General features: G+C 43.8%; 1 protein-coding gene across 1 annotated transcript in view; it reads right to left on the bottom strand.

Moving 5' to 3' along the window:
* LOC124044292 (beta-galactoside alpha-2,6-sialyltransferase 2-like) overlaps nucleotides 1-22,929 on the bottom strand; it is a 79,889-nt gene extending 56,960 nt beyond the window's left edge. Inside the window, exon 1 of the mRNA XM_046363942.1 lies at nucleotides 22,545-22,929. The gene's annotated coding sequence lies outside the window, so the exon portion shown is untranslated. The remainder of the gene's footprint in view (nucleotides 1-22,544) is intronic.
* Nucleotides 22,930-25,558: the final 2,629 nt, after the last annotated feature.

The following is a 25,558-nucleotide window of genomic DNA, read 5'->3' as shown; positions in this document are numbered from 1 at the left end:
GATGGTTCACAGTATCGAAGGCAGCCGATAGATCTAGAAGGATGAGAGCAGAGGAGAGAGAGTTAGCTTTAGCAGTGCGGAGCGCCTCCGTGATACAGAGGAGAGCAGTCTCAGTTGAATGACTAGTCTTGAAACCTGACTGATTTGGATCAAGAAGGTCATTCAGAGAGAGATAGCGGGAGAGCTGGCCAAGGACGGCACGTTCAAGAGTTTTGGAGAGAAAAGAAAGAAGGGATACTGGTCTGTAATTGTTGACATCGGAGGGATCGAGTGTAGGTTTTTTCAGAAGGGGTGCAACTCTCGCTCTCTTGAAGACGGAAGGGACGTAGCCAGCGGTCAGGGATGAGTTGATGAGCGAGGTGAGGTAAGGGAGAAGGTCTCCGGAAATGGTCTGGAGAAGAGAGGAGGGGATAGGGTCAAGCGGGCAGGTTGTTGGGCGGCCGGCCGTCACAAGACGCGAGATTTCATCTGGAGAGAGAGGGAGAAAGAGGTCAGAGCACAGGGTAGGGCAGTGTGAGCAGAACCAGCGGTGTCGTTTGACTTAGCAAACGAGGATCGGATGTCGTCGACCTTCTTTTCAAAATGGTTGACGAAGTCATCTGCAGAGAGGGAGGAGGGGGGGCGGAGGATTCAGGAGGGAGGAGAAGGTGGCAAAGAGCTTCCTAGGGTTAGAGGCAGATGCTTGGAATTTAGCGTGGTAGAAAGTGGCTTTAGCAGCAGAGACAGAGGAGGAAAATGTAGAGAGGAGGGAGTGAAAGGATGCCAGGTCCGCAGGGAGGCGAGTTTTCCTCCATTTCCGCTCGGCTGCCCGGAGCCCTGTTCTGTGAGCTCGCAATGAGTCATCGAGCCACGGAGCGGGAGGGGAGGACCGAGCCGGCCTGGAGGATAGGGGACATAGAGAGTCAAGGGATGCAGAGAGGGAGGAGAGGAGGGTTGAGGAGGCAGAATCAGGAGATAGGTGGGAGAAGGTTTGAGCGGAGGGAAGAGATGATAGGATGGAAGAGGAGAGAGTAGCGGGGGGAGAGAGAGCGAAGGTTGGGACGGCGCGATACCATCCGAGTAGGGGCAGTGTGGGAGGTGTTGGATGAGAGCGAGAGGGAAAAGGATACAAGGCAGTGGTCGGAGACTTGGAGGGGAGTTGCAATGAGGTTAGTGGAAGAACAGCATCTAGTAAAGATGAGGTCGAGCGTATTGCCTGCCTTGTGAGTAGGGGGGAAGGTGAGAGGGTGAGGTCAAAAGAGGAGAGGAGTGGAAAGAAGGAGGCAGAGAGGAAAGAGTCAAAGGTAGACGTGGGGAGGTTAAAGTCGCCCAGAACTGTGAGAGGTGAGCCGTCCTCAGGAAAGGAGCTTATCAAGGCATCAAGCTCATTGATGAACTCTCCGAGGGAACCTGGAGGGCGATAAATGATAAGGATGTTAAGCTTGAAAGGGCTAGTAACTGTGACAGCATGGAATTCAAAGGAGGCGATAGACAGATGGGTAAGGGGAGAAAGAGAGAATGACCACTTGGGAGAGATGAGGATCCCGGTGCCACCACCCCGCTGACCAGACGCTCTCGGGGTGTGCGAGAACACGTGGGCGGACGAAGAGAGAGCAGTAGGAGTAGCAGTGTTGTCTGTGGTGATCCATGTTTCCGTCAGTGCCAAGAAGTCGAGGGACTGGAGGGAGGCATAGGCTGAGATGAACTCTGCCTTGTTGACCGCAGATTGGCAGTTCCAGAGGCTACCGGAGACCTGGAACTCCACGTGGGTCGTGCGCGCTGGGACCACCAGAGTAGGGTGGCCGCGGCCACGCGGTGAGGAGCGTTTGTATGGTCTGTGCAGAGAGGAGAGAACAGGGATAAACAGACACATAGTTGACAGGCTACAGAAGAGGCTACGCTAATGCAGTAGTTATAGCCGTCATTATATAAAGGTTTGGCTTGGAAAGGTTTTTCGCCTGGTCACAGACAGCTGATGTGTTGTGCACTGAAGTCCACTTGCGAGGCAAAAGGTGAGAGGAGGAGACCACCATCCAAGATGGCGTAGCAGTCAGACGTCTTGTCGTGTCATGTCCCTTGTATATATCGTTTTTTTACATATTTTTCTTTGCATATCTTTTAAAACATTTTGCTAAACCTCAACTTCTAAATACTCTCCTGCAACCCGCCTCACCCAATGTAGCGCCGATCTGCTTTTTTTCCTAAAGTATTTATATTTACTTCGGATCCGGAACCCCTCAACTGAAGGTAGCCAGCTAACTACCAGCTATCAGTCAGCAAACCGGTCATCAGCTAACCTTTAGCTCGGAAAGCTCTCGCCAGTTCGAACAACGCGACTCTAACCAGAGCATAACGGACCTATTATTTTTTTATTCCCACCGGATTCCCACCGCAAACGGAACATTTTCAGCTGGATCTTCACAACTAGCGAATTAGCTAACCGCAACCCCGGATGATTACTCCTGGCTAGCGTTTCCACCCACTTAGCTTGAAGCTAGCCCGGCCAGAGCTCCTGTGCTACCACCGAAGCATACTCCTGGGCTACAATATCCGGACCCACGACCGATCTATCGATGTCACCGCATGAAGAGGCATAAACAGACTTAACCCCATCGCGACGTCCCCCAAAGGCTAACTTTCTAGCCCTTGCTATCTCCTTGCTTGCAAATTCGGCCTGCTAACTGCTAGCTTGTTTAGCCCCGGTCCGCTAAATGCTACCTTGTTTAGTCCCGGCCTACTAAATGTTAGCTTGTTAGCACAGACCTGCTAACCGTCTGAATCGCCGCGTCCCAACCACTCACTGGACCCATATTTACTTTCAATCTCTTTTCGATTTTTAATTTGTTTATACCTTCCGGTAACCTGCCTCACCCAATGTGATACGGAATCGCTATTATTTTTAATTTTTAGAACACACTCAAGAACCTCCAGAAGCTAACCAGCTACAAGCTATTTAGTCATTGTTAGCCACTGCTAGCGGCTTTTACCTTTTACCTTCTGCACAGCCAGCCAGTTTTTTAAACCTGGATAATACTCGCCAGTCTAGCTTCCGTGCCCCATCCACCGCTGCCCCCTGGACACTGATCACTTGGCTCCATAGCTGATGCATGCTGGACTGTCCATTAATCACGGTACTCCATTCTGCTTGTTTATGTTTATCTGTCGGCCCCAGCCGCACTCAGGCTCTGTGTGTAGTTAATCCGACCCTCCCTGCCTAGTCAACGCCATTTTACCTGCTGTTGTTGTGCTAGCTGATTAGCTGTTGTTGTCTCATCTACTGTTTTAGCTACTGTTTTAGCTAGCTCTCCCATTCAACACCTGTGATTACTGTATGCCTCGCTGTATGTCTCTCAAATGTCAATATGCCTTGTATACTGTTGTTCAGGTTAGTCATCATTGTTTTAGTTTACAATGGAGCCCCTAGTTCCACTCTTCATACCCCTGATACCTCCTTTGTCCCACCTCCCACACATGCGGTGACCTCACCCATTACAACCAGCATGTCCAGAGATGCAACCTCTCTTAGCATCACCCAGTGCCTGGGCTTCCTCCGCTGTACCCGCACCCCACCATACCCCTGTCTGCGCATTATTCCCTGAATATATTCTACCATGCCCAGAAATCTGCTCCTTTTATTCTTTGTCCCAAACACTCTAGGCGACCAGTTTTGATAGCCTTTAGCCGCACCCTCATACTACTCCTCCTCTGTTCCGCAGGTGATGTAGAGGTAAACCCAGGCCCTGCATGTCCCCAGGCACCCTCATTTGTTGACTTCTGTGATCGAAAAAGCCTTGGTTTCATACATGTCAACATCAGAAGCCTCCTCCCTAAGTTTCATTTACTCACTGCTTTAGCACACTCTGCTATAACATTTTCCGTCAAGATAGAACTGCCAAAGGGGGAGGAGTTGCAGTCTACTGCAGAGATAGCCTGCAAAGTAATGTCATACTTTCCAGGTCCATACCCAAACAGTTCGAACTACTAATTTTGAAAATTACTCTCCAGAAATAAGTCTCACTGTTGCCGCCTGCTACCGACCCCCCTCAGCTCCCAGCTGTGCCCTGGAAACCATTTGTGAATTGATCGCCCCCCATCTAGCTTTAGAGTTTGTTCTGTTAGGTGACCTAAACTGGGATATGCTCAACACCCAGGCAGTCCTACAATCTAAGCTAGATGTCCTACAATCTAAGCTAGATGCCCTCAATCTCACACAAATCATCAAGGAACTCACCAGGTACAGCCCTAAATCTGTAAACAAGGGAACCCTCATAGACGTCATCCTGACCAACTGGCCCTCCAAATACACCTCCGCTGTCTTCAACCAGGATCTCAGCAATCACTGCCTCATTGCCTGTATCCGCTACGGAGCCACAGTCAAACGACCACCCCTCATCACTGTCAAACGCTCCCTAAAGCACTTCTGTGAGCAGGCCATTCTAATCGACCTGGCCCGGGTATACTGGAAGGATATTGACCTCATCCCGTCAGTTGAGGATGCCTGGTCATTCTTTAAAAGTAACTTCCTCACCATTTTAGATAAGCATGCTCCGTTCAAAAAATGCAGAACTAAGAACAGATATAGCCCTTGGTTCACTCCAGACCTGACTGCCCTCGACCAGCACAAAAACATCCTGTGGCGGACTGCAATAGCATCGAATAGTCCCCGCGATATGCAACTGTTCAGGGAAGTCAGGAACCAATACACACAGTCAGTCAGGAAAGCTAAGGCCAGATTCTTCAGGCAGAAATTTGCAGCTGGGCTTGACAATCTGGACCCTCTATTTCTGAAACTATCTGCCGCCATTGTCGCAACCCCTATTACCAGCCTGTTCAACCTCTCATATTGTCAGAGATCCCCATTGATTGGAAAGCTGCCGCAGTCATCCCCCTCTTCAAAGGGGGAGACACCCTGGACCCAAACTGTTACAGACCTATATCCATCCTGCCCTGCCGATCTAAGGTCTTCGAATGCCAAGTCACCAAACTGGTCACTGACCATCTTGAATCCCACCGTACCTTCTCCGCTGTGCAATCTGGTTTCCGAGCCGGTCACGGGTGCACCTCAGCCACGCTCAAGGTACTAAACGATATCATAACCGCCATCGATAAAAGACAGTACTGTGCAGCCGTCTTCATCGACCTTGCCAAGGCTTTCGACTCTGTCAATCACCATATTCTTATCGGCAGACTCAGTAGCCTCGGTTTTTCGGATGACTGCCTTGCCTGGTTCACCAACTACTTTGCAGACAGTTCAGTGTGTCAAATCGGAGGGCATGCTGTCTGGTCCTCTGGCAGTCTCTATGGGGGTGCCACAGGGTTCAATCCTCGGGCCGACTCTTTTCTCTGTATATATCAATGATGTTGCTCTTGCTGCGGGCGATTCCCTGATCCACCTCTACGCAGACGACACCATTCTATATACTTCCGGCCTGTCCTTGGACACTGTGCTAACTAACCTCCAAACGAGCTTCCGTGGCCTCCAACTGCTCTTAAACGCTAGTAAAACCAAATGCCCTGCTTTTCAACCATTCGCTGCCTGCACCCGCACGCCTGACCAGCATCACCACCCTGGATGGTTCCGACCTTGAATATGTGGACATCTATAAGTACCTAGGTGTTTGGCTAGACTGTAAACTCTCCTTCCAGACTCCTATCAAACATCTCCAATCGAAAATCAAATCTAGAGTCGGCTTTCTATTCCGCAACAAAGCCTCCTTCACTCACGCCGCCAAACTTACCCTAGTAAAACTGACTATCCTACCGATCCTCGACTTCGGCGATGTCATCTACAAAATTGCTTCCAACACTCTACTCAGCAAACTGGATGCAGTTTATCACAGTGCCATCCGTTTTGTCACTAAAGCACCTTATACTACCCACCACTGTGACCTGTATGCTCTAGTCGGCTGGCCCTCGCTACATATTCGTCGCCAGACCCACTGGCTCCAGGTCATCTACAAGTCCATGCTAGGTAAAGCTCCGCCTTATATCAGTTCACTGGTCACGATGGCAACACCCATCCGTAGCACGCGCTCCAGCAGGTGTATCTCACTGATCATCCCTAAAGCCAACACCTCATTTGGCTGCCTTTCGTTCCAGTTCTCTGCTGCCTGTGACTGGAACGAATTGCAAAAATCGCTGAAGTTGGAGACCTTTATCTCCCTCACCAACTTCAAACATCTGCTATCTGAGCAGCTAACCTATCGCTGCAGCTGTACATAGTCTATCGGTAAATAGCCCACCCATTTTTTACCTACCTCATCCCCATACTGTTTTTATTCATTTACTGTTCTGCTCTTTTGCACACCAATATGTACACCTGTACATGACCATCTGATCATTTATCACTCCAGTGTTAATCTGCAAAAGTGTAATTATTCGCCTACCTCCTCATGCCTTTTTGCACACAATGTGTATAGACTCCCCTTTTTTCTACTGTGTTATTGACTTGTTAATTGTTTACTCCATGTGTAACTCTGTGTTGTCTGTTCACACTGCTATGCTTTATCTTGGCCAGGTCGCAGTTGCAAATGAGAACTTGTTCTCAACTAGCCTACCTGGTTAAATAAAGGTGAAATAAAAAATAGTTGCGGGAAGGAATTATATATACAACGAGCAAAGTGATCATGCTGTTTGTAGGTGGCTGCTATGAAAGTGAACTGTTTGTGTGATCAGGGGTGTATTCATTCCGCCGATTCTGTGGAAAAACTTTTCATAAAAACAATACCTGAATTTGTCCAATAGAAATTCACATTTGCAACTGTTGGACTAACAATTAATCCCTAGAGTAGCTAGATGCAGGCAAGAGTGTGCAGCGTAATTGAAAGTGTCACTGTTCTTGGTGTGTGCAGGCTTTCCACATCCCTAAAGGGAGCGTGGCCTGTTCACTAGGGATAGGGATTTGAAATGATTTCCCTATTCGAAAAGTATCATGAATTGTTGTCAGATATCTGGATATGAGAAATGTGTTTGTTTTTTAACTGAGCACTGCTGCGTGAGGGAAAGAGGCTGGCGCTCGATTGCTGCAGCTGAGGGAGGAAGAGCGAGATGCAGCCAAGGCAACTCAGCTACAGCAAAGACTGGCCAACTTGTAGCAGCCACAATGTTATTTAGCATCCCATATAATTAAGTTATTATTATTATTATTATTATTGTGCCTGTTTCGAGTAGCTTAGAAAAGTCAGGGTTCCCTAACTGATGGCCTGTGGGACGAATTTGGCCGGCGGGTGATTTTATTTGGCCCTTCAAGTTATCTATATATTTTTTTATGTTTTATTGTTGGATATAAAAGACTAAAAACACCAGAAAAATCGGCTCCAAGTGATTTTAAATGTTGAAAATCTGTTCCAAAGTATTTCCACACGTAATAAAGAGACATTTAGCCTCAAGTGATGCTCGAGTCGTCACTACAGACCCGGGTTCGATCCCAGGCTGTGTCACAGCCGGCCGTAATATCCATGAGGCGGCGCACAATTGGCCCAGCATCGTCCACGTTAGGGGAGGGTTTGGCCAGCCGGGATTTCCTTGTCCCATTGCGGTCTAGCGACTCTTTGTTGAGGGCCGGGCACTTGCAAGCTGACTTCGGTCGTCAGCTGGACAGTATTTCCTCCGGCGCATTGGTGTGGCTGGCTTCCGGGTTAAGCGAGGAGAGTGTGAAGAAGCAGTGCGGCTTGGCAGGATCGTGTTTCAGTGGAAGCATGGCTCTCGACCGTCGCCTCTCCCGAGTCCGTAGGGGAGTTGCAGCGATGGGAGAAGACTAACTACAAATTGGATATCAAGACAAAAGTAGAATCTAGGCTGAATCTAGTTGATGATCCCTGTTGTATGTAATTTAATTCACAAAAGCCTTTAGTGTTAATAGGCCTATAATTTTGTATAGGCCTAATGCCGTTCTGATATTTTAAAAACTGTGCACATCCCTTCCGTTCACCCCCATAAATAGCCAGCCGCAGAGAGAAAGAGGTGCACGCTGGCATGGTGCCATAATGAGCAAGAAATATGTGCTGAAACACTAATGCAGATGTTCTGTTGTGGAGATCACAGCCATCAGGGGAGCTGTGTGTGTGTGTGTAGCATCCATCAGCATCACGTTTGAAATGTAGATTTGTGCGAGACTATAGGAAGAAAGAGTGGTCCTCTACCTCACCTCTCCCAGATTACAGAGAGGGAAGAGAGGGGGAGAGAGAAGAGAGGGAGGGGAGAGAAGAGAGGGAGGGGAGAGAGAGAGAGTGAGCAAGACAGAAGGTAAAAAAAATTTAATTCACTTTTTGACCATCCACCACCCCCCTCTTCAGAGTACAAAAATAAACTTTGTCTTGTTAAATGTACATCGTCTACACATTACAATATGTTTTACAGTAGATACAAGAATAAAGTAATTTGATATAAATGGTGTTCTCAGTCATAACTATTATAGAACATGAGCTTTTAAACCCACCCCTCAGCTACTCTCAGTCCATCCCACCTAGACGTGGCCAGAAAGTGACTTTTTGGACCTGAATGCCAAGAAGAGATAAGTGCTAAAAGTTGACCCATTTTGCATATCACACCATACCATAAAACATCCATGTCTTCATCACAGGAAAAGACAAGCAGTTGAGTTTGATATAATTTAAAAGCTTACAAACAGGGGTCAAACTATTTGGTGATTTGTTGGAGAAAAAAAGTTTTTTTTTTAAAAATCAAATGATAATTGACGTTTAAGGTTAAAAATGGTGTATAGGGGGGCGGAGCTAGCATGTTGGAGTGAACGGCTGTGCGTGAGAGGCTCCTGCAACTTTTTTGCAAAATAATCTAATTTAACCTACTTTATTGCACTTTTTACAACAAACGTTTCTTTCTAATACAAGATTGTAACTTTTTATATGAAAATGCCGAGTAATAAGCGACCAAAGGACAATAAATCCACAGCGGAGGCCTACTCCCCACTAAACAACGAGACAGACATGACGGGAGGCACATGCAACAACGTGACACTTACAGAACTTACCCGGGCTTTGGGGGAGCTACGTGTTGCTATAGCTGAGGATCTTAAGGCCACTATTGCTGAGCTGGACACCAAAATCGAGAGCGTCATTCGAACGGTCGCTTCGCATGGCCAGAGTATTGTGGACCTTGAGAAAGCTTCTGAATTCAACGCTGGTAGGATCGACGAGTTAGAGAAGCTATGCTCGTCATTGCAGGATACTGTGCAGAGGCTTTCTGTGAAAGTGGTGGACCTGGAGGGCCGATCCAGACGTAATAACCTTCGCGTTGTTGGTCTGGCAGAGGGGATAGAGGCGGGCTCTCGCCCTACCGACTTCTTCGCCAAGCTACTGAAGGATGCAATGGGATCGGATGTTTTGGATTCGGATCCCCAGCTGGACCGCGCACATCGCTCCCTTGTCCCAGTGCCTGGACCGGGCCAACGTCCTCGCCCAGTAATAATCTGTTGTCACAGCTTCAAGACCAAGGATCTTATCCTGCGTGAAGCTCGAATGAGGGGCAACCTGTCACATAAAGGGCATCCATTCCGTGTCTATGAGGATTATGCGCCCGATGTGGCAAAGCATCGCGCCGACTACAGAGATGTCATGACTAAACTCTACAAACTCCATCTTCGCCCAGCCTTACTTTTCCCTGCAAGACTAAGAATTACCCCGCCTTCCGGTGAGAAGATTTGGCTCTCCTCGGTTTTGGACGCAGAGAAGTTTATCCAGGGATATACACCAATCCCCCGTACAGGTTAGAGTGCCTTGTTAGTGCGTGTTAGGGTCTGCTCATGGACTCGAATCCATATTATACCATATTGGGTGAAAACGTATTAAACGGGCTCAACAAGGGCTACCGAGCATGTAAGACGCTGAGCAGACCAATGGATGGCGGTCAGAGCTCTCATTTAACGTTTAATTCACTTTCATCCCGGCTGTGCTCAGCGATGCATATTTTTTACTTCCAGGTTTGATCACTGACACCTTCGGACGGATATACTTATATTCCCCCACTTTTGTTTTGTTTCGTTATTTATTTTACAATCCTTACATCACTCTTACTACCATACCATTTATTTATTGCTTGCGGGGGACTGGGGGTGATGGTTGGGAGGGGGCAGACGCCTGGTTAGCAAGTTGATGTTTTGTGCCGTTCTGCCTTTGTCTGGCCGTGGGCCTCTCTCCCGACTAGAGTCCCACCAGCCCTCTGTAGTGCTTATGTATGTGTAGGTGTGCGTAAATATAATTACTATTTGTACTTTATTACTATTTTCTCTTAGCATTTTAGTATTATGTATGTGTATATTTTAAATCAGTGTAGATTGTTATTCTGGGGTATGAATGTTTGTATGTGTATGTGTGCATATGGATGTATATACATATTCTTTAAATATATATTTTTATATATGATTTTTTTTTGTGTGGGTATGTATACATACATGTATATGTATGGATGTGTGTGTGTGTATGTATATATATATATATGGGTGTGTGTGTGTATATATGTGTGTGTGTGTGTATGCATGTATGTATGTATGTATATGTATGTGTATATATATATGTGTGTGTGTGTGTGTATGTGTGTATGTGTGTATGTGTGTGTGTGTGTGTGTGTGTGTGTGTGTGTGTGTGTGTGTGTGTGTGTGTGTGTGTGTGTGTGTGTGTGTGTGTATGTGTGTATATGTGTGTATGTAGATATATATGGGTGTGTGTATATATGTGTGTATGTAGATATATATGGGTGTATGTATGTATGTATGTATGTATGTGTGTATGTATGTATGTATGTGTGTATGTATGTGTATATGTGTGTATATATGTATGTATGTATGTGTATATATATGTGTGTGTATGTGTGTATGTATGTATGTATGTATATATATGGGTGTGTGTATGTATGTATATATATATGTGTGTGTGTGTGTGTGGATACATATGGGTGTGTGTATGTATGTATGTATGTATGTATGTATGTATATATGTGTGTGTGTGTGTGTGTGTATGCATGTGTATGTGTGTATGTATATATATATATATATATATATATATATAAGGTATATATTTTTACTTATTTTTTATTAAACATATTTTTTTATGGGGGGAACGTTTAATTTAACAAATCCTTGTTCCGATCTCCTGACCCACAGTATGTAAAGGTACGGCTGACTAGGTCGGTTGCGGATGGTTTATTTTTTGACCGGCAGTGCTTAGCAATATTATCTTGAGGCTATATCTTGCTTATTTCTGGGATTGACCCAGGATGACGCTTAAATGCGCAATATGTTTAAGTTGCAACTTATTCGGTTTAGGTTTATTAGATGCTAACTGAACACTTAACTCGCGGGAGCCTCCTCAGTTCATATGTTAGTAGAAGTTCTAGGATAGTGAGAGGTGAACGTATAGTTGGTATTTTATTTTTGTTTTACCTCTGGTTCGAGGTCGCGCCGTGCTTTTTTGGCATCGGCCAGACAATGTGTTTATTATTTTTATTTTTCCTTTTTTTTCTCTCCTGTTTGTACATTCCTGTTAAAGGTGGGTTGATGGGGGGGGTAAGTGTTGTGGAAATTAGGGGAACAGGGGGGGAAGTAAAGGTGCTTGCAGGGGGGAGGGTGGGTTGGATACTGCTCGGGTGTGGGTGCTACATATGCTGATCGTGATGGTTTGGTGCGCTTTCTTACCTTTTTATCAAGTTACATGATATGCAGGCCACCATAGGAACTACAAACGAGAGGAGGGTGGGGCTTACATTCACTTCCTGGAATGTCAAGGGTTTAAACGAACCAATTAAGAGGGGCAAGGTCCTAGCCCACTTGAAAGCACTCTCGTCTGATATTATATTTTTGCAAGAAACCCATCTGAAGAATAACTCTCATAGCAGACTTAGGTGTAGGTGGGTGGGGCAAGTGTATCACTCTAACTTCTCTGCCAAAACGAGAGGCACAGCGATTCTGGTACGGAAAGGAATTCCCTTTCTACATAAAACCACTATTGCGGATAAAGAGGGTCGGTATGTGATCGCAATAGGAGAAATCCACTCTACCTCAGTAACTCTACTAAATATCTATGGGCCAAACATTGACAACCCCTCTTTTTCAAAAGAGTCCTTGCCCTGATTCCAGATATCTCCCATACTAACCTGGTCATTGGAGGGGACCTTAACTGTGTGCTAGACCAATATTTGGATAGATCCTCTACCCGGCGAACCCCTACCTCCTATTCAAGCGAATTCTTGAATACCTACATAAAAATTCAAACTTATTTGATATATGGAGGATCGCTAACCCTACGGGTAGGGAATACTCCTTTTACTCTCATGTTCACAAGGTTTACACTCGAATTGACTACTTTTTGTTGGATGCTAGACTACTCCCCTATACCTGTAATGTGAGGTATCATGATATTATAATCTCGGACCACAGTCCACTCACCTTCTCCCTGAGATTGGGTGACATTGTACCAAACGAGAGGGTCTGGAGGTTGAATCCTCAGCTCCTCACAGAACCAACATTCTGTGAATATCTTAAAGACCAAATTAAATTTTTCTTTGATACCAACGACAACACAGAGACCTCCCCAGCATTATTGTGGGAAACACTGAAGGCTTATCTGAGAGGCTGTATCATCTCCTTTCAGGCTGCCAGGAGTAGGCAAAACAGAGGAAAACTGGAAGAACTAGAGGGACAAATTCACTTACTGGATAGGGAGAATGCTAGCCACCCATCTATGGAGAAACATAAAAAAATTACCTCTTTAAAATTTGAATATAATCAGATTCTCTCAGCTAAAATCGCTAAATCTTTTCTCTATGCCAAGCAAAAATATTTTGAGTTTGGTGACAAACCACACAAATTACTCGCCAGACAACTTCGAAAAAATGTGAGTGACCGAATGATTCACAGGGTTAAATCTGCATCTGGGGAATTACTCTCTTCCCCCAAAGACATCAATGACAGATTCCGGCAGTTTTATGAGACTCTATATACATCTAAAGCGGATCCTAACCCCTTAATTATGCAAACATTTTTGGAGGACTGTAATCTTCCTGCCCTGAACCAGGAAGATTCCAACTTCCTGAATAAGGAAATATCTCTTGATGAAATCCGAGAAACAATTAAATCTCTAAAGAGTGGCAAGACCCCGGGCCCAGATGGATACCCTGGTGAATTCTATAAAACATTCAGCAACACGCTCTCCCCTATCTGCACAAAATGTTGATTCAGGCCAATGAGGATGGAGCTCTCCCTTCTACTTTGGATGAAGCGTTCATTACAGTTATACATAAGAAGGGTAAAGATCCAGAAGAGGTAGGGTCATACAGACCAATATCTCTCCTTAATACAGACCAAAAGATTTTAGCAAAAACTCTGGCTAACAGGCTTAGCACTTTAATTGGCAAATTGGTCCATTCGAATCAGACCGGCTTTATCCCTAACAGAAACTCATTCTTCAATCTCAGGCGCCTCTTCAATATTATGTACTCTCAGAGGTTACCCAACGTGGACCTTGCCGTCATATCTCTTGACGCCGAAAAGGCCTTTGACCAAGTTGAGTGGCCCTATCTATTCAAGGTCCTACAGAAATTTAATATTGGAGATGGGTTCATAAATTGGATCCAGCTTTTATATAGGAACCCCTGTGCCAGAATACTCACTAACCAATCATTGTCGCCCCGATTTAACCTCCACAGGGGGACAAGGCAGGGTTGTGCGCTGTCGCCTTTGCTCTTCGCCCTAATTATCGAACCGCTCGCTCAGACGATTAGATCTCATGCAGCAATACACGGCTATAATACTAAAGATACTCTAAATAAGATCTCCCTATACGCAGATGACATCCTCCTCTATGTAACAGAACCCCAGGCTAGTATCCCAGCTATTCTTGATGTGATCAATTTGTTTGGTACCTTCTCGGGATACAGAATAAATTGGAACAAGAGTGAATTAATGCCCATACGGTCGCAAAATACCTCCTGGCTAGAACATCTCCCATTTAAGTTATCTTCAGAAAAATTTACCTACCTAGGAATTGTAGTTACCAAACAATACTCCTTACTATTTAAAGAGAATTTCCCCTCTCTGATACAAAAACTCAAAGCAAACATACTATTTTGGAGAACTCTCCCAATTTCTCTGCTCGGAAGAATTAATGCCATTAAAATGGTCTTCCTCCCACAACTGCTCTACCTATATCAGAACATCCCAGTATTCATACCTAAATCCTTTCATAAACAACTGGACTCAATTATCAATCCTTTCATCTGGGATTATAAAACACACAGGATAGGTAAAAAACATCTCTGTAAATCCAAGATGGAAGGAGGATTGTCTCTCCCAAATTTTATATTTTATTACTGGGCCGCTAACCTCCGCATTGTTACGTTTCTGTTGGATGACGTACTCCCGGCATCCAGCTGGCTTAGTATGGAGCGGGAGGAGTGTCACCCCTTCTCTATTGGCGCTGTGATTTTGTCGCCTGTCAATCTGGAGATGTCACTTTATTGTAACAATCCTATAATACATAGCACAGTCCGAATCTGGAAGCAAATTAAAGTCCACTTTGAGCTCAGACCAATGTCATTCATGCTCCCTATCGCCAGGAATCCCTCCTTTGCCCCTTCTAACCTTGATAACACCTTTGAGCGATGGGGAGAGTTGGGGATAAGCACCATAGGGGATTTATACATAGAAGGGACCTTTGCTTCCTTTGAGCTGCTGAGGGAAACCTATCATCTTCCCAGAAGTAATTTTTTCAGATACCTACAAATTAGAGACTACGTTAGAAAACACCTCCCAACATTTGAGAATGCTAAACCTTCCATGTTTGACGGATGCATAAAAATATGCCCCACCTCAGATAAACTGATATCGCGTCTATATGATGCTTTTCAATCTGTTAGCACACCTTCTACTGATGCCATCAAGGCAAAATGGGAGGAAGAACTAGGGACTGACATCTCAGTGGCAGACTGGGAAGAGAGCTTGGAGTATATCCACACATGCTCCATTAATTCCAGACATCGTCTCATACAATTCAAGGTATTACACAGATTACACTATTCCAAAACTAAACTGCATAGGATATTTCCTGATACTACATCCCCTACATGTGATAAATGTCAGGCCACGCAGGGTACACTACTCCACTGCTTTGCCCTATGCTCTAGCTTGCATGGTTATTGGTGTGGAATTTTTAGGATCCTCTCTGAAGTTTTGGAGACTTCAATAGATCCAGACCCGCTTCTGATAATCCTGGGAGTATCTGAGTCCCTAAACAGAATAACCAACCCCAAAAACAACTAATCTCGTATGGTCTCATCTCGGCAAAAAAACTAATCTTGTTGTTTTGGAAAAGGAAGGAAGCGCCCTCTACCAAATTATGGCTCAATGAATTGGCAAACACTGTACACTTAGAAAGAATTAGATATATTCTGAACAATAAATTATCAACATTTGATAAAATCTGGCAGCCTTTCCTCTCCTACTTGGACGAGTCGGCGCTGTGAATTTGTACTTATTAACGCACTCTCAATGGTAATTTTTTTATCTACCTTTGGGCAGCGTGTGCTGGCCCTACCACCCGAGCAGTTGGGAGGGGGGAATGGGGGATAGGGGGACATCTTCCCTCTTTCTTTCTACGTGTCCTTGTTTTGTATGTCGTGTTCTGTATTATTTGTTCTGCACCCAGAACTCTGGGTCTTGTTGTTCCTGTATGCTCTTTTATGTTTAGATAAGAATTGTATACCTGTCATGTATACCTATACACCATTCTTGTGTGTGTTTAATAAAAATATTTGAAACAGTAAAAAAAAAAAAAAAAAAAAAAAAAAAAAATGGTGTATACACATGTGTATACTTTGATTGTAACGACGTTCTGTCGAAAGAGAGTCGGACCGAAATGCAGCGTGGTTGTTACTCATGTTCTTTAATGAATGAAATGACGATACATGAAAATAACGTAATATACAAAATACAAAACAACAAACGGAACGTGAAACCTAATTACAGCCTATCTGGTGAAACTACACAGAGACAGGAACAATCACCCACCAAATACAAAGCGAAACCCAAGCGACCTAAATACGGTTCCCAATCAGAGACAACGAGAATCACCTGACTGAATGAGAACCGCCTCAGGCAGCCAAGCCTATGCAACACCCCTACTCAGCCGTAATCCCAATAATACAAAAACCCCAATACGAACCACAACATATAAACCCATGTCACACCCTGGCCTGATCAAACATATAACGAAAACACAAAATACAATGACCAAGGCGTGACACTGATGTGAATTTCAAAGAACATTTTGCAGCTTAGATAATACTTCACATCATCTGAGGTTCAAGAGCATGAGTCTCAACTGATGGCGGGCACAACACAAAAACCTCAGATTATGTAAAATAGGGTCATAGCTATTCGCAAATAAAAAAAAATTAGGAGTTTGTTCATTTTAGGATAATGTTTAACCTTAAAACGTTAACTACCATTTAATTTTTTGAAAACTTTTTTTTCAAGAAATCACCAAATAGTTTGACCCTGTTTGTAAACTTTTAAATTATATAAATCCCAACCATTCATCTTTTTCAGCAATGAAGACATGGATGTTTCATGGTATGGTGGGGGGGGCCTTTATCTAATGAATGTTTTGGCATTCAGGTCCAAAAGGTTACTTTCTGAGCACAATGATATTGGGCAAATATGTACTGAAGGTTTTGTTCAAATCAAAAATGGGTGCTCTCAAAAAGTGACTGAATTCAAATGGATTTACAGAGGAGGAAAGCTTGAGAAATGGTCTACTGACACACTCTACTCCATGTACCAGATGAATGTATAGATGCACGTAAATACATACTGTAAATGACTGATCCCACAACTCCATCTCACTCACTCTCTCTGGGGAGACTGCATAACTGTGGAGCCCACATTATAAAATACCCCCAAGAGTTCGGATGAAAAAATACACTCACACACAACCCACCAACGCACACCCCTGTTACAACTCAACAATACAAACACACATCCCTGCTATAACTCAACCCACAAATACACACACCACTGTTACAATTCCAGAAACCCACATACCACTGTTATAATTCAACAAACACACACCCATTCTAATTCATCAGCAATACACAAATTAACATACATCACACACCCTTGTAGAGCTGGGGGAGATCGGAGTGCCTTGTGAGAATTCGTTGGCGAGTGGGTAGCCTCTGCCATCTGTTCTATTGGCCAACGTGCAGTCACTGGAGAATAAACTGGATGAGCTACGTTCGAGACTATCCTACCAACGGGACATAAAAAAATCTAATGTCTTATGTTTCACAGGGTTGTGGCTGAACGACGACACGGATAACATACAGTTGGCTGTGTTTTCCGTGCATCAACAGGACAGCTGCATTCGGTAAGATGAGGGGTGGTGGTGTGTCTATTTGTCAATAACAGCTGGTACGCAATGTCAAAAATTAAGGACGTCTCGAGGTATTGCTCGCCTGAGGTAGAGTACCTCATGATAAGCTGTAGACCACACTATCTATATTTTTCATAGCCGTATATTTACCACCACAAACCGATGCTAGCACTAAGATCGCACTCAACGAGCTGTATAAGGCCATAAGCAAATGCTCATCCAGAAGTGGTGCACTTTAAAGCAAGCAAACTTAAATCAGTTTTACCACATTTCTACCAATATGGCACATGTGCAACCAGAGGGGGGAAGGATTTTTTTATTTTTTATTATTATTTATTTTTTAACTCTAGACCACCTTTACTCCACACAGAGATGCATACAAAGCTCTCCCCCGCCATCCATTTGGCTTATCTGACCACAAATTAATTCTCCTGATTCCTGCTTACAAGCAAAAACTAAAGCAGGAACTACCAGTGACTCTCTCAATACAGAAGTGTTCAAATGAAGCAGTGTAGCTACGATACAGGAGTGTTTTGCTAGCACAGACTAGAATATGTTCAGGGATTCATCCAATTGCATTGAGGAGTATACCACCTCAGTCACCAGCTTCATCAATAACGTACATATCACAAACAGAAGCCATGGATTACAGGCAACATCCGCACTGAGCTAAAGGCTAGAGCTGCCGCTTTCAAGGAACGGGACACTAATCTGGACGCTTATAAGAAATCACTCTATGCCCTCAAATGAACCATCAAACAGGAAAAGCGTAAATACAGGAATAAGATTTAATCCTACTACACCGGCTCTGACACTCGTCGGATGTGTCAGTGCTTGCAAACTACCACAGACTACAAAGGGAAACCTAGCCATGAGCTGCCCAGTGACGCTAGACTACCAGATGGGATAGATGTATTTTATGCTCACGTCGAGATAAGCAACACTGAAGCATGCATGAGAGCACCAGCTGTTCCCGAATGACTGTGTGTTAACGCTCTACGTAGCCGATGTGAGCAATACATTTAAACAGGTCAACATTCACAAGGCCACGGGGCCAGACGGATTACCAGGATGTGAACTCCAAGCATGCACGGACAAACTAGAAAGTGTCTTCACTGACATTTTCAACCTCAACCTCTCCCTGCCCGAGTCTGTTTCAAGTAGACCGCCATAGTCCCTGTGCCCAAGAAAGCGAAGGTAACCTGCCTAAATGACTACCGCCCCATTGCACTCATGTCGGTAGACATGAAGTGCTTTGAAAGGCTGGTCATGGCTCACATCAACACCATAATCCCAGAAACCCCAGACCCACTCCAATTCATATACCACCCCAAAAGATGATGCAATCTCTATTGCACTCCACACTGCCCTTTCCCACCTGGACAAAAGGAACACCTATGTGAGAATGCTGTTCATTGACTACAGCACAGCGTTGAACACCATAGTGCCCACAAAGCTCATCACTAAGCTAAGGACATTGGGACTAAACACCTCCCTCTGCAACTGGATCCTGGACTTCCTGGCGGGCCGTCCCCAGGTGGTAAGGGTAGGCAAAAACATCTGCCACGCTGATCCTCAATACTCCCTATTCACCTACGACCGCATTGCCAAGCACGACTCCAACACCATCATTAAGTTTGCTGACGACACAACAGTGGTAGGCCTGATCACCAACAACGATGAGACAGCCTATAGGGAGGTGGTCAGAGAACTGCCAGTGTGGTGCCAGGACAACAAATTCTCCCTCAACATGAGCAAGACAAAGGAGCTGATCGTGGATTACAGGAAAAGGAGGGCCGAATACACCCCCATTCACAGACAGGGCTGTAGTGGAGCGGGTCGAAAGTTAAGCTTCTTGATGTCCTCATGCCCAACAAACTATCATGGTCCAAACACACCAAGACACTCGTGAAGAGGGCACAACAACTTTTCCCACTCAGGAGACAGAAAAGATTTGTCATGGGTCCCCTGATCCTCAAAAAGTTCTACAGCTGCACCATTGAGAGCATCCTGACCAGTTGAATCATCACCTTGGTATAGCAACTGCTTGTTATCCGACCACAAGGCGCTACAGGGAGTAGTGCCTACGGCCCAGTAAGTCACTTGGGCCAAGCTTCCTGCCATCCAGGACCTATATACTAGGCGGTGTCAGAGGAAGGCCCCCCAAAAAATTGTCAAATAATCCAGTCATCCAAGTCATAGACTGTCCTCTCTGCTACCGCATAGCAATTGGTACCAAGTCTAGGTCCAAAAGGATTCTTAACAGCTTCTATCCCCAAGCCATAAAACTAAACAATTAATCAAATGCCCACCCGGACTATATACTTAAACCCCCCTTTGTTTTTACACAGCAGCTACTCGCTGTTTATTATCAATGCAGTCTACGTACAAATTACCTCGACTAACCTGTACCCCTACACATTGACTTGGTACTGGTACCCCCTGTATATAGCCTCATTCTTATTTTATTGTGTTACTTTTCTTTTATACTTTAGTTTATTTAGTAAATATTTTCTTAACCAACAATGGAGTTCAAGAAATGGAGTTAAGGGCTTGTAAGTAAGCATTTCACAGTAAGGTCTACTGTGGTATTCAGCGCATGTGATGAATTCAATTTGATTCGTTCAACCATAAACTGTCCAGCTGCACAATAACTAGGGCTGGGGATTGCCAGGGACCTTATGATACGATATTATCATGATACTTAAATCTAATCGACATTTATTGCTAGCGTATACAGTTTAGCAGATGTTATAACAGGTGCAACAAAATGCTTATTTTACTAGCTCCTAAAAATGCAGTAAAATGTCAGACAAGTACACAAATAATTATACCACAAAAATATATCTTGAAATGTCATAATGAATCCAATTCAGCCAAATAGCACTGTAACATTAATCCACGTGCAATCTATAGGTATATACACCGGATGAATTTACACAAAATGTAGTAGAATGAGCCATGTCAAGAATACAGTATATAAATAAATAAATATGGTGTGTACAAACAGTGTAACTAAAATACAATGCACAGTAGTATAAATAATAGAATAAGCTTTGTCGAGAATACAGCATTTAAATACACAGTACAAAACCCCATGACAAAATGGATAGAATTGCAGGACCAAAGTCCAGAATACACATATATATGTATGTGAATGGTGTGTATAGACAGTATATAAAGAGAAAAGGTGTGTACATCAGTAGTTATATAGGATGAGCCACGGCTAGAATACAGTATATACATATATAAAGTAGGTAAAACAGTATGTAAACATTAATAAAGTTGGCTTTTTAGGTGCCGATATGATTTGTATAGCGATGATGTATGTATTGCGATCGGATAATGCGACTTATTTGTGACTCAATGTTACAAACATACAGCACATCGTTACGGCAGCTGCAGAGCATCAAGAGAGCAATGAGAAAATAAGTATCGATATATCGTCAACAATAATATTGTGATACTCAACTGTATCGATTTTTTTTGCCCCATCACTACAAAGAACACACTACCGCCACCAGGTAGCAGAGTGTCCTTAATCAGTTGTTAAAGCCCTCTTTGGTTCACCTTCCCCGTGCTGCAAAGGGACATGATTTCATAAGTCTGTGAGAATGTGACACTTTGTTTTGGTTTGGGGGTTTTATACCACTTACTGTGATTGTATCCTTCAAACATCACATTTGAAATGTAGTTTGTTCAAGGACTGTATGTTGATACAAATGTAAATTGGTGTAAGCTGCAGAATATTTTATACAAAAGATGCATTTTGCTCTTTCCTCCCTCCCTTTCCCTCAGATGAGTCTTGGTTTTATTTGTTAGGCAATTGAGTAAAAAGACCTCTGTTCTGAGGCAAACCTAGACCCATCTGTAGATCCCAGACAAAGCAACAAGGAATCTGACCAGTTCAAAGACTACACACTCACTCCTAACCTATCGGGCTAATTGCCAAGATTCTTCATCCTTGGCACTTGTGTTCTTTCCGTTTCTTATAATTTCTCTCAAATGGCATAATTCCGTTCAATTTGTCTAATGCAAAGGCTATTGAGATCATAACACTGTTGGGTGGGATTCAAACCGCTGCTTAAGTCAATAATGATGCGATCTAAATGGTCTTAAATCAGACATCTCCTGGCACAGACAGCGTGGTTCACAGGGCGGGCATGAGCATCCACCAACAGCCTGCCAAAGGACTGGCATGGCTGCTGTGTTTAATGTAATTGACCGAGTCACCCGTAGAGTAGGTGTATTAGTTAACCAGGGCCAAATAAATTCTTATGGTTATGGTTTGTGATACTAGTACTACTACCAGTTAAGAATAAGAGGTGTGCAGGCGGAAGTATGTGAAGAAAGGGTTCTAAACTTTTCTATGGCAGGTTTGTTTGAATTGCAGCCTGACCCTGCCTCTACACATCCGTCTGTTCTATCTTATCTCCCTCTTCCTTTTAACTGTTCGTAATTGAATGGAGGCCAGGCCGCCTCAAATCTCACATGGACACAGGGTCCTCCGCAATCAAACGTTCTTCGTATGCCACAGACAGGGTTTCACAACACAAACAGAACTGTTGTGCGTTTGTGAAACTTGCGGTCTAATAGTTTAAACAGCAGATGATTGTCTCGTTTCACGAGCTACTGCGTAAAACTCAAAGGAATGCGTAGAACACAGGAAGGCAAAATGTAGTTGGACTGATGTGAACAAGCAAATATGTCCATTAATGATTCCCTGCAAAGTAGGCTTTCGCTTACATGTGTGGTGGCTTGGCTAATGTTGACGCACGAGGTACAGCTAGGTTGTTTTATGATACCAACTATGTTGTAAGCTTCTAAATGTATCAAGGAGTAGGTAGCGATGATGATGATGATAGGATACAATAGTATAAGGGTGCATGCAATAGGCTAGGCTATGGCTTTCATCATTCTGACTGCAAAGATTAAAACATTCACGCAAACCGTTCAGGCTACTCATTTACTATAGAATATTCTTCCCTAATTGTTTTACTGATACATTCATTCCAAAAATATATAACATCGCTGTCTGAATCTCATTGTAGCCACATCTCCTTCTGCCCAGTGACTGCTCGTTGTTACATTCATTGTATGTAACCGCGGGCTATTTGCACAAAGTGCTTTGAAGCGTGAAGAGCAATTGCCTGCAAATCCAGCAGGGCGCTAACAAAGCCTTACCTAGGAAATGTGCCAATCTTCATTGTTTTCGGGAAAGGTACTGTCCGTTTTCTCCTCCCGTTAACCGAGCTGCACGCCGCTGTATCAAATCCGATGCATGAATACTGCACATTTGTTGCCTGGCTACCCAGACTCCTCGCTCCGGCCAAACGCCACGCCCACGGACGAGGAAACAACTATTTAGCGAACACAGAGCAGCAGAATAGTTCAGTTTGAGTCGTCAGGCTAGCACATTCGGTCTGTTTTGTCTGTCATATTGGCCTTTTATCAATTAGATTTGCCCGCCTCCTGTGTCCTCTCTCGCCTGCTTTTGCAAAAGGTCAAAGTTAATCGAGGAGAGTCGGCAAGGAGCGTGAACTTGGATGAAAATGGCTTGCTTGAAATGAGACGGTCCTGCTCCACTCAAGCGTCATTAGGCAAATTACGTTTACACAGGGGTGGATCCGAAAATAAATGCGTAAAGTGCTCAAAACAAATTGTTAGCTGTGCAAGACATTGTATAGATGAAATAATAAGCATCATATTGTTTTTAAACGTGTGCATGTTTTTGTCCTCTGACAAAACAAAAGCTAATTTCAAAACTCTTTCAGTTAGGATACACATGGTACTTTAATCCTTTGATGTTTTGGGGAAACCAATAAGTGGTCGAGCATTTTTTAATCTGCCACACCCCTGTGTTACTTATTATTTTATATATGAAATGTCTTGCTCAACTAACTTTATTTGTTTTGAGCACTTTACACATTTATTTTGCGATCCATCCCTGTAAACGTTTGCCTAATGACATACAAGTGGAGAAGGACCGTCTCGTTTCAAGCAAGTGCATTTCCATCCACGTTCACTCTCCTCAGCATGTCTCCTCAATTAACTTTGACCTTTTTCAAAAAGGAAGCGAGAGAGGACGGAGCGAGGACGCAGAAGGTGAGCAAATCTAATTGATAAAAGGCCAAGAGTATCCTCCATGAAAGGTGGCTATCGAGGAGAGGAGGACACTCTTCTGTTTGCCTACTAACAAATTGACACATTCCTCGACCAATCAACCACATTAAATGATATAATGTGAGCTAAACATAAAAATAAAGTACTAATGTTACTAGCCCCACTACAACAACAAAAATACTTAAATATATGTAATTTTGTCCTATAAAATGTCTGACCGGTGGCTTCAAAGCCTCTCATTGTCCAATAGATAGCATTAGCAACCCAGGGTTTATATAGGCCTACATCATTGGTTGTTACCAGGTTGTAACCCATTTGAAATATAGTGCCTTTAAGTGTGGGGGATCATCAGCCACGAGTTGACTTGAAGCAGAGAACTGCAATTTAAAGAGGTAAATTGTAAAAAAGTAAAACGGGATAATTGCCTATTTTAGCTACCAATAGATGGTTGGTTGCTTAGCAACGATGCACAATGAGCACTTATGTTTCATACGTCGTTACAATTGTTGGTAAACTAGATAGCACATTTTTTTGCCATATAAGCATTGACATGAAATCAGTCAAAACACCTCAAAACAAGAAAATGGTATCAAGAACAAGATGAAACTAGCTGAAATGAGCTGAAATGAGACACGATTCCCCACATGGCAGTTTCTTTTCATTGTTAGCCATCTGGCCAACCATAATCACAACAACTCAGAGACTTCTGCCCCGTTAAACCGTGCACGTTGTTTTCACGACGTTGTCAGCTAACCCATCTATAGAGCCTACAATTATCCATTTCGATGTAAGAATGGTCCATAAGGTGAGAGACTTTACCTCATAGACCAGGGGTGATCATGTCAAGTCCAAATGGAGAATAATGAAAGACTTGCAGCGTAATGTGCTGGACTGCTAAATCCTTATGCAGAACTACAATTCCCTGATGAAGGCATGGAGTCATATTATCTCTTGGATGCTGCTAATATAGTAGCATCACATCTATGTTGTCCCATGGCCGCTGCATTCGTGTGTGCGATTCGTGCGTGTGTGTGTTTGCATTTGTGTTTATCTTGTCTTTTCCAAGACTTACCTCATCTGGTGCCCCTATTTCTTTTAGTCCATGTGTCTTCTAGGATCGAACGGGACCCTGGGAAAAAAAGAAAGTTCCAAATTAGGTAGGAGACATAACGCGTGTGCACTTGTGTTAGTTTGCATGCAGTCATGTGTGTATGTTTGTGTGCTTTGTTGTGAGTTGGCAAGTGTGTGGATGTTTGAGCGCCACTATTGGTTCGTGTGTGTTGGTCTTTCATTTGTGCTCAAGCATGTGTGTTTATACTGTTTGTGGAAGTGTGGGCATGTGTTTTCCTGGCCCTTTGCCTGTGTGTTTGTGCGCTGCTTTCTTAATTGTCTCATCAGTAAATGTCAAACGTCCAAATGGCTCCTCGGTCCAGATTTATTTATTCATTTGTACTCCATCAGATGCAGCCACTGCTGCGGCACGCTGCAATTACAGCAGAGCACAGAAATATGTCCATGAATAATAAATCACTACACAACTAGAGCTGGCCAGCCGGATGGCCATGTACAGTCACAGTTGCACAGAGATAATCAACATAAATAGAGGAATATTTTTTATTTCATTTTACCATGGCTTTAGCAGGTATACTAGATATATTTGCTGAGAGCATATTGTCTTACAGCAATGACCTACACTTTTAAAAATGAAGGTGCAAGTTGGAACCAAATAAGGTTGCTGAGAGTGATGACATGGGGGAACCATTTTAGTATCTTTGAAGAATCCTAAATGGGTTTGTTCTTTGACAAACCAAACAAAAATGTAAAACCCAGAATGTTTCGGCCCTCCAGGACCGGTTTTGAATAGCCCTGTTTTAGGGTTTTAAACCTTATTTGCATATTTCCCAGAGTACCTTTCAAGTTAATTTTAGAATTACCAGTACCACCAAAGAGTTTCTAAACCCAGAGGCGCAACATTGCGAGTCTTCCGGGAACGCTTGCAAAACAGAGCAAACGGACCAGGCCAGGTTTGGGGTTTGAGTAGTCAATGAGAGAAGTGTAAATTACTCCTTCACTGT

This window comes from Oncorhynchus gorbuscha, linkage group LG01 (assembly GCF_021184085.1).
Source record: "Oncorhynchus gorbuscha isolate QuinsamMale2020 ecotype Even-year linkage group LG01, OgorEven_v1.0, whole genome shotgun sequence".
In the NCBI taxonomy this organism is placed as follows: Eukaryota; Metazoa; Chordata; class Actinopteri; order Salmoniformes; family Salmonidae; genus Oncorhynchus; species Oncorhynchus gorbuscha.
The sequence above is the reverse complement of the archived record's forward strand: the minus strand, read 5'-3'. Positions and strand labels throughout refer to the sequence as shown.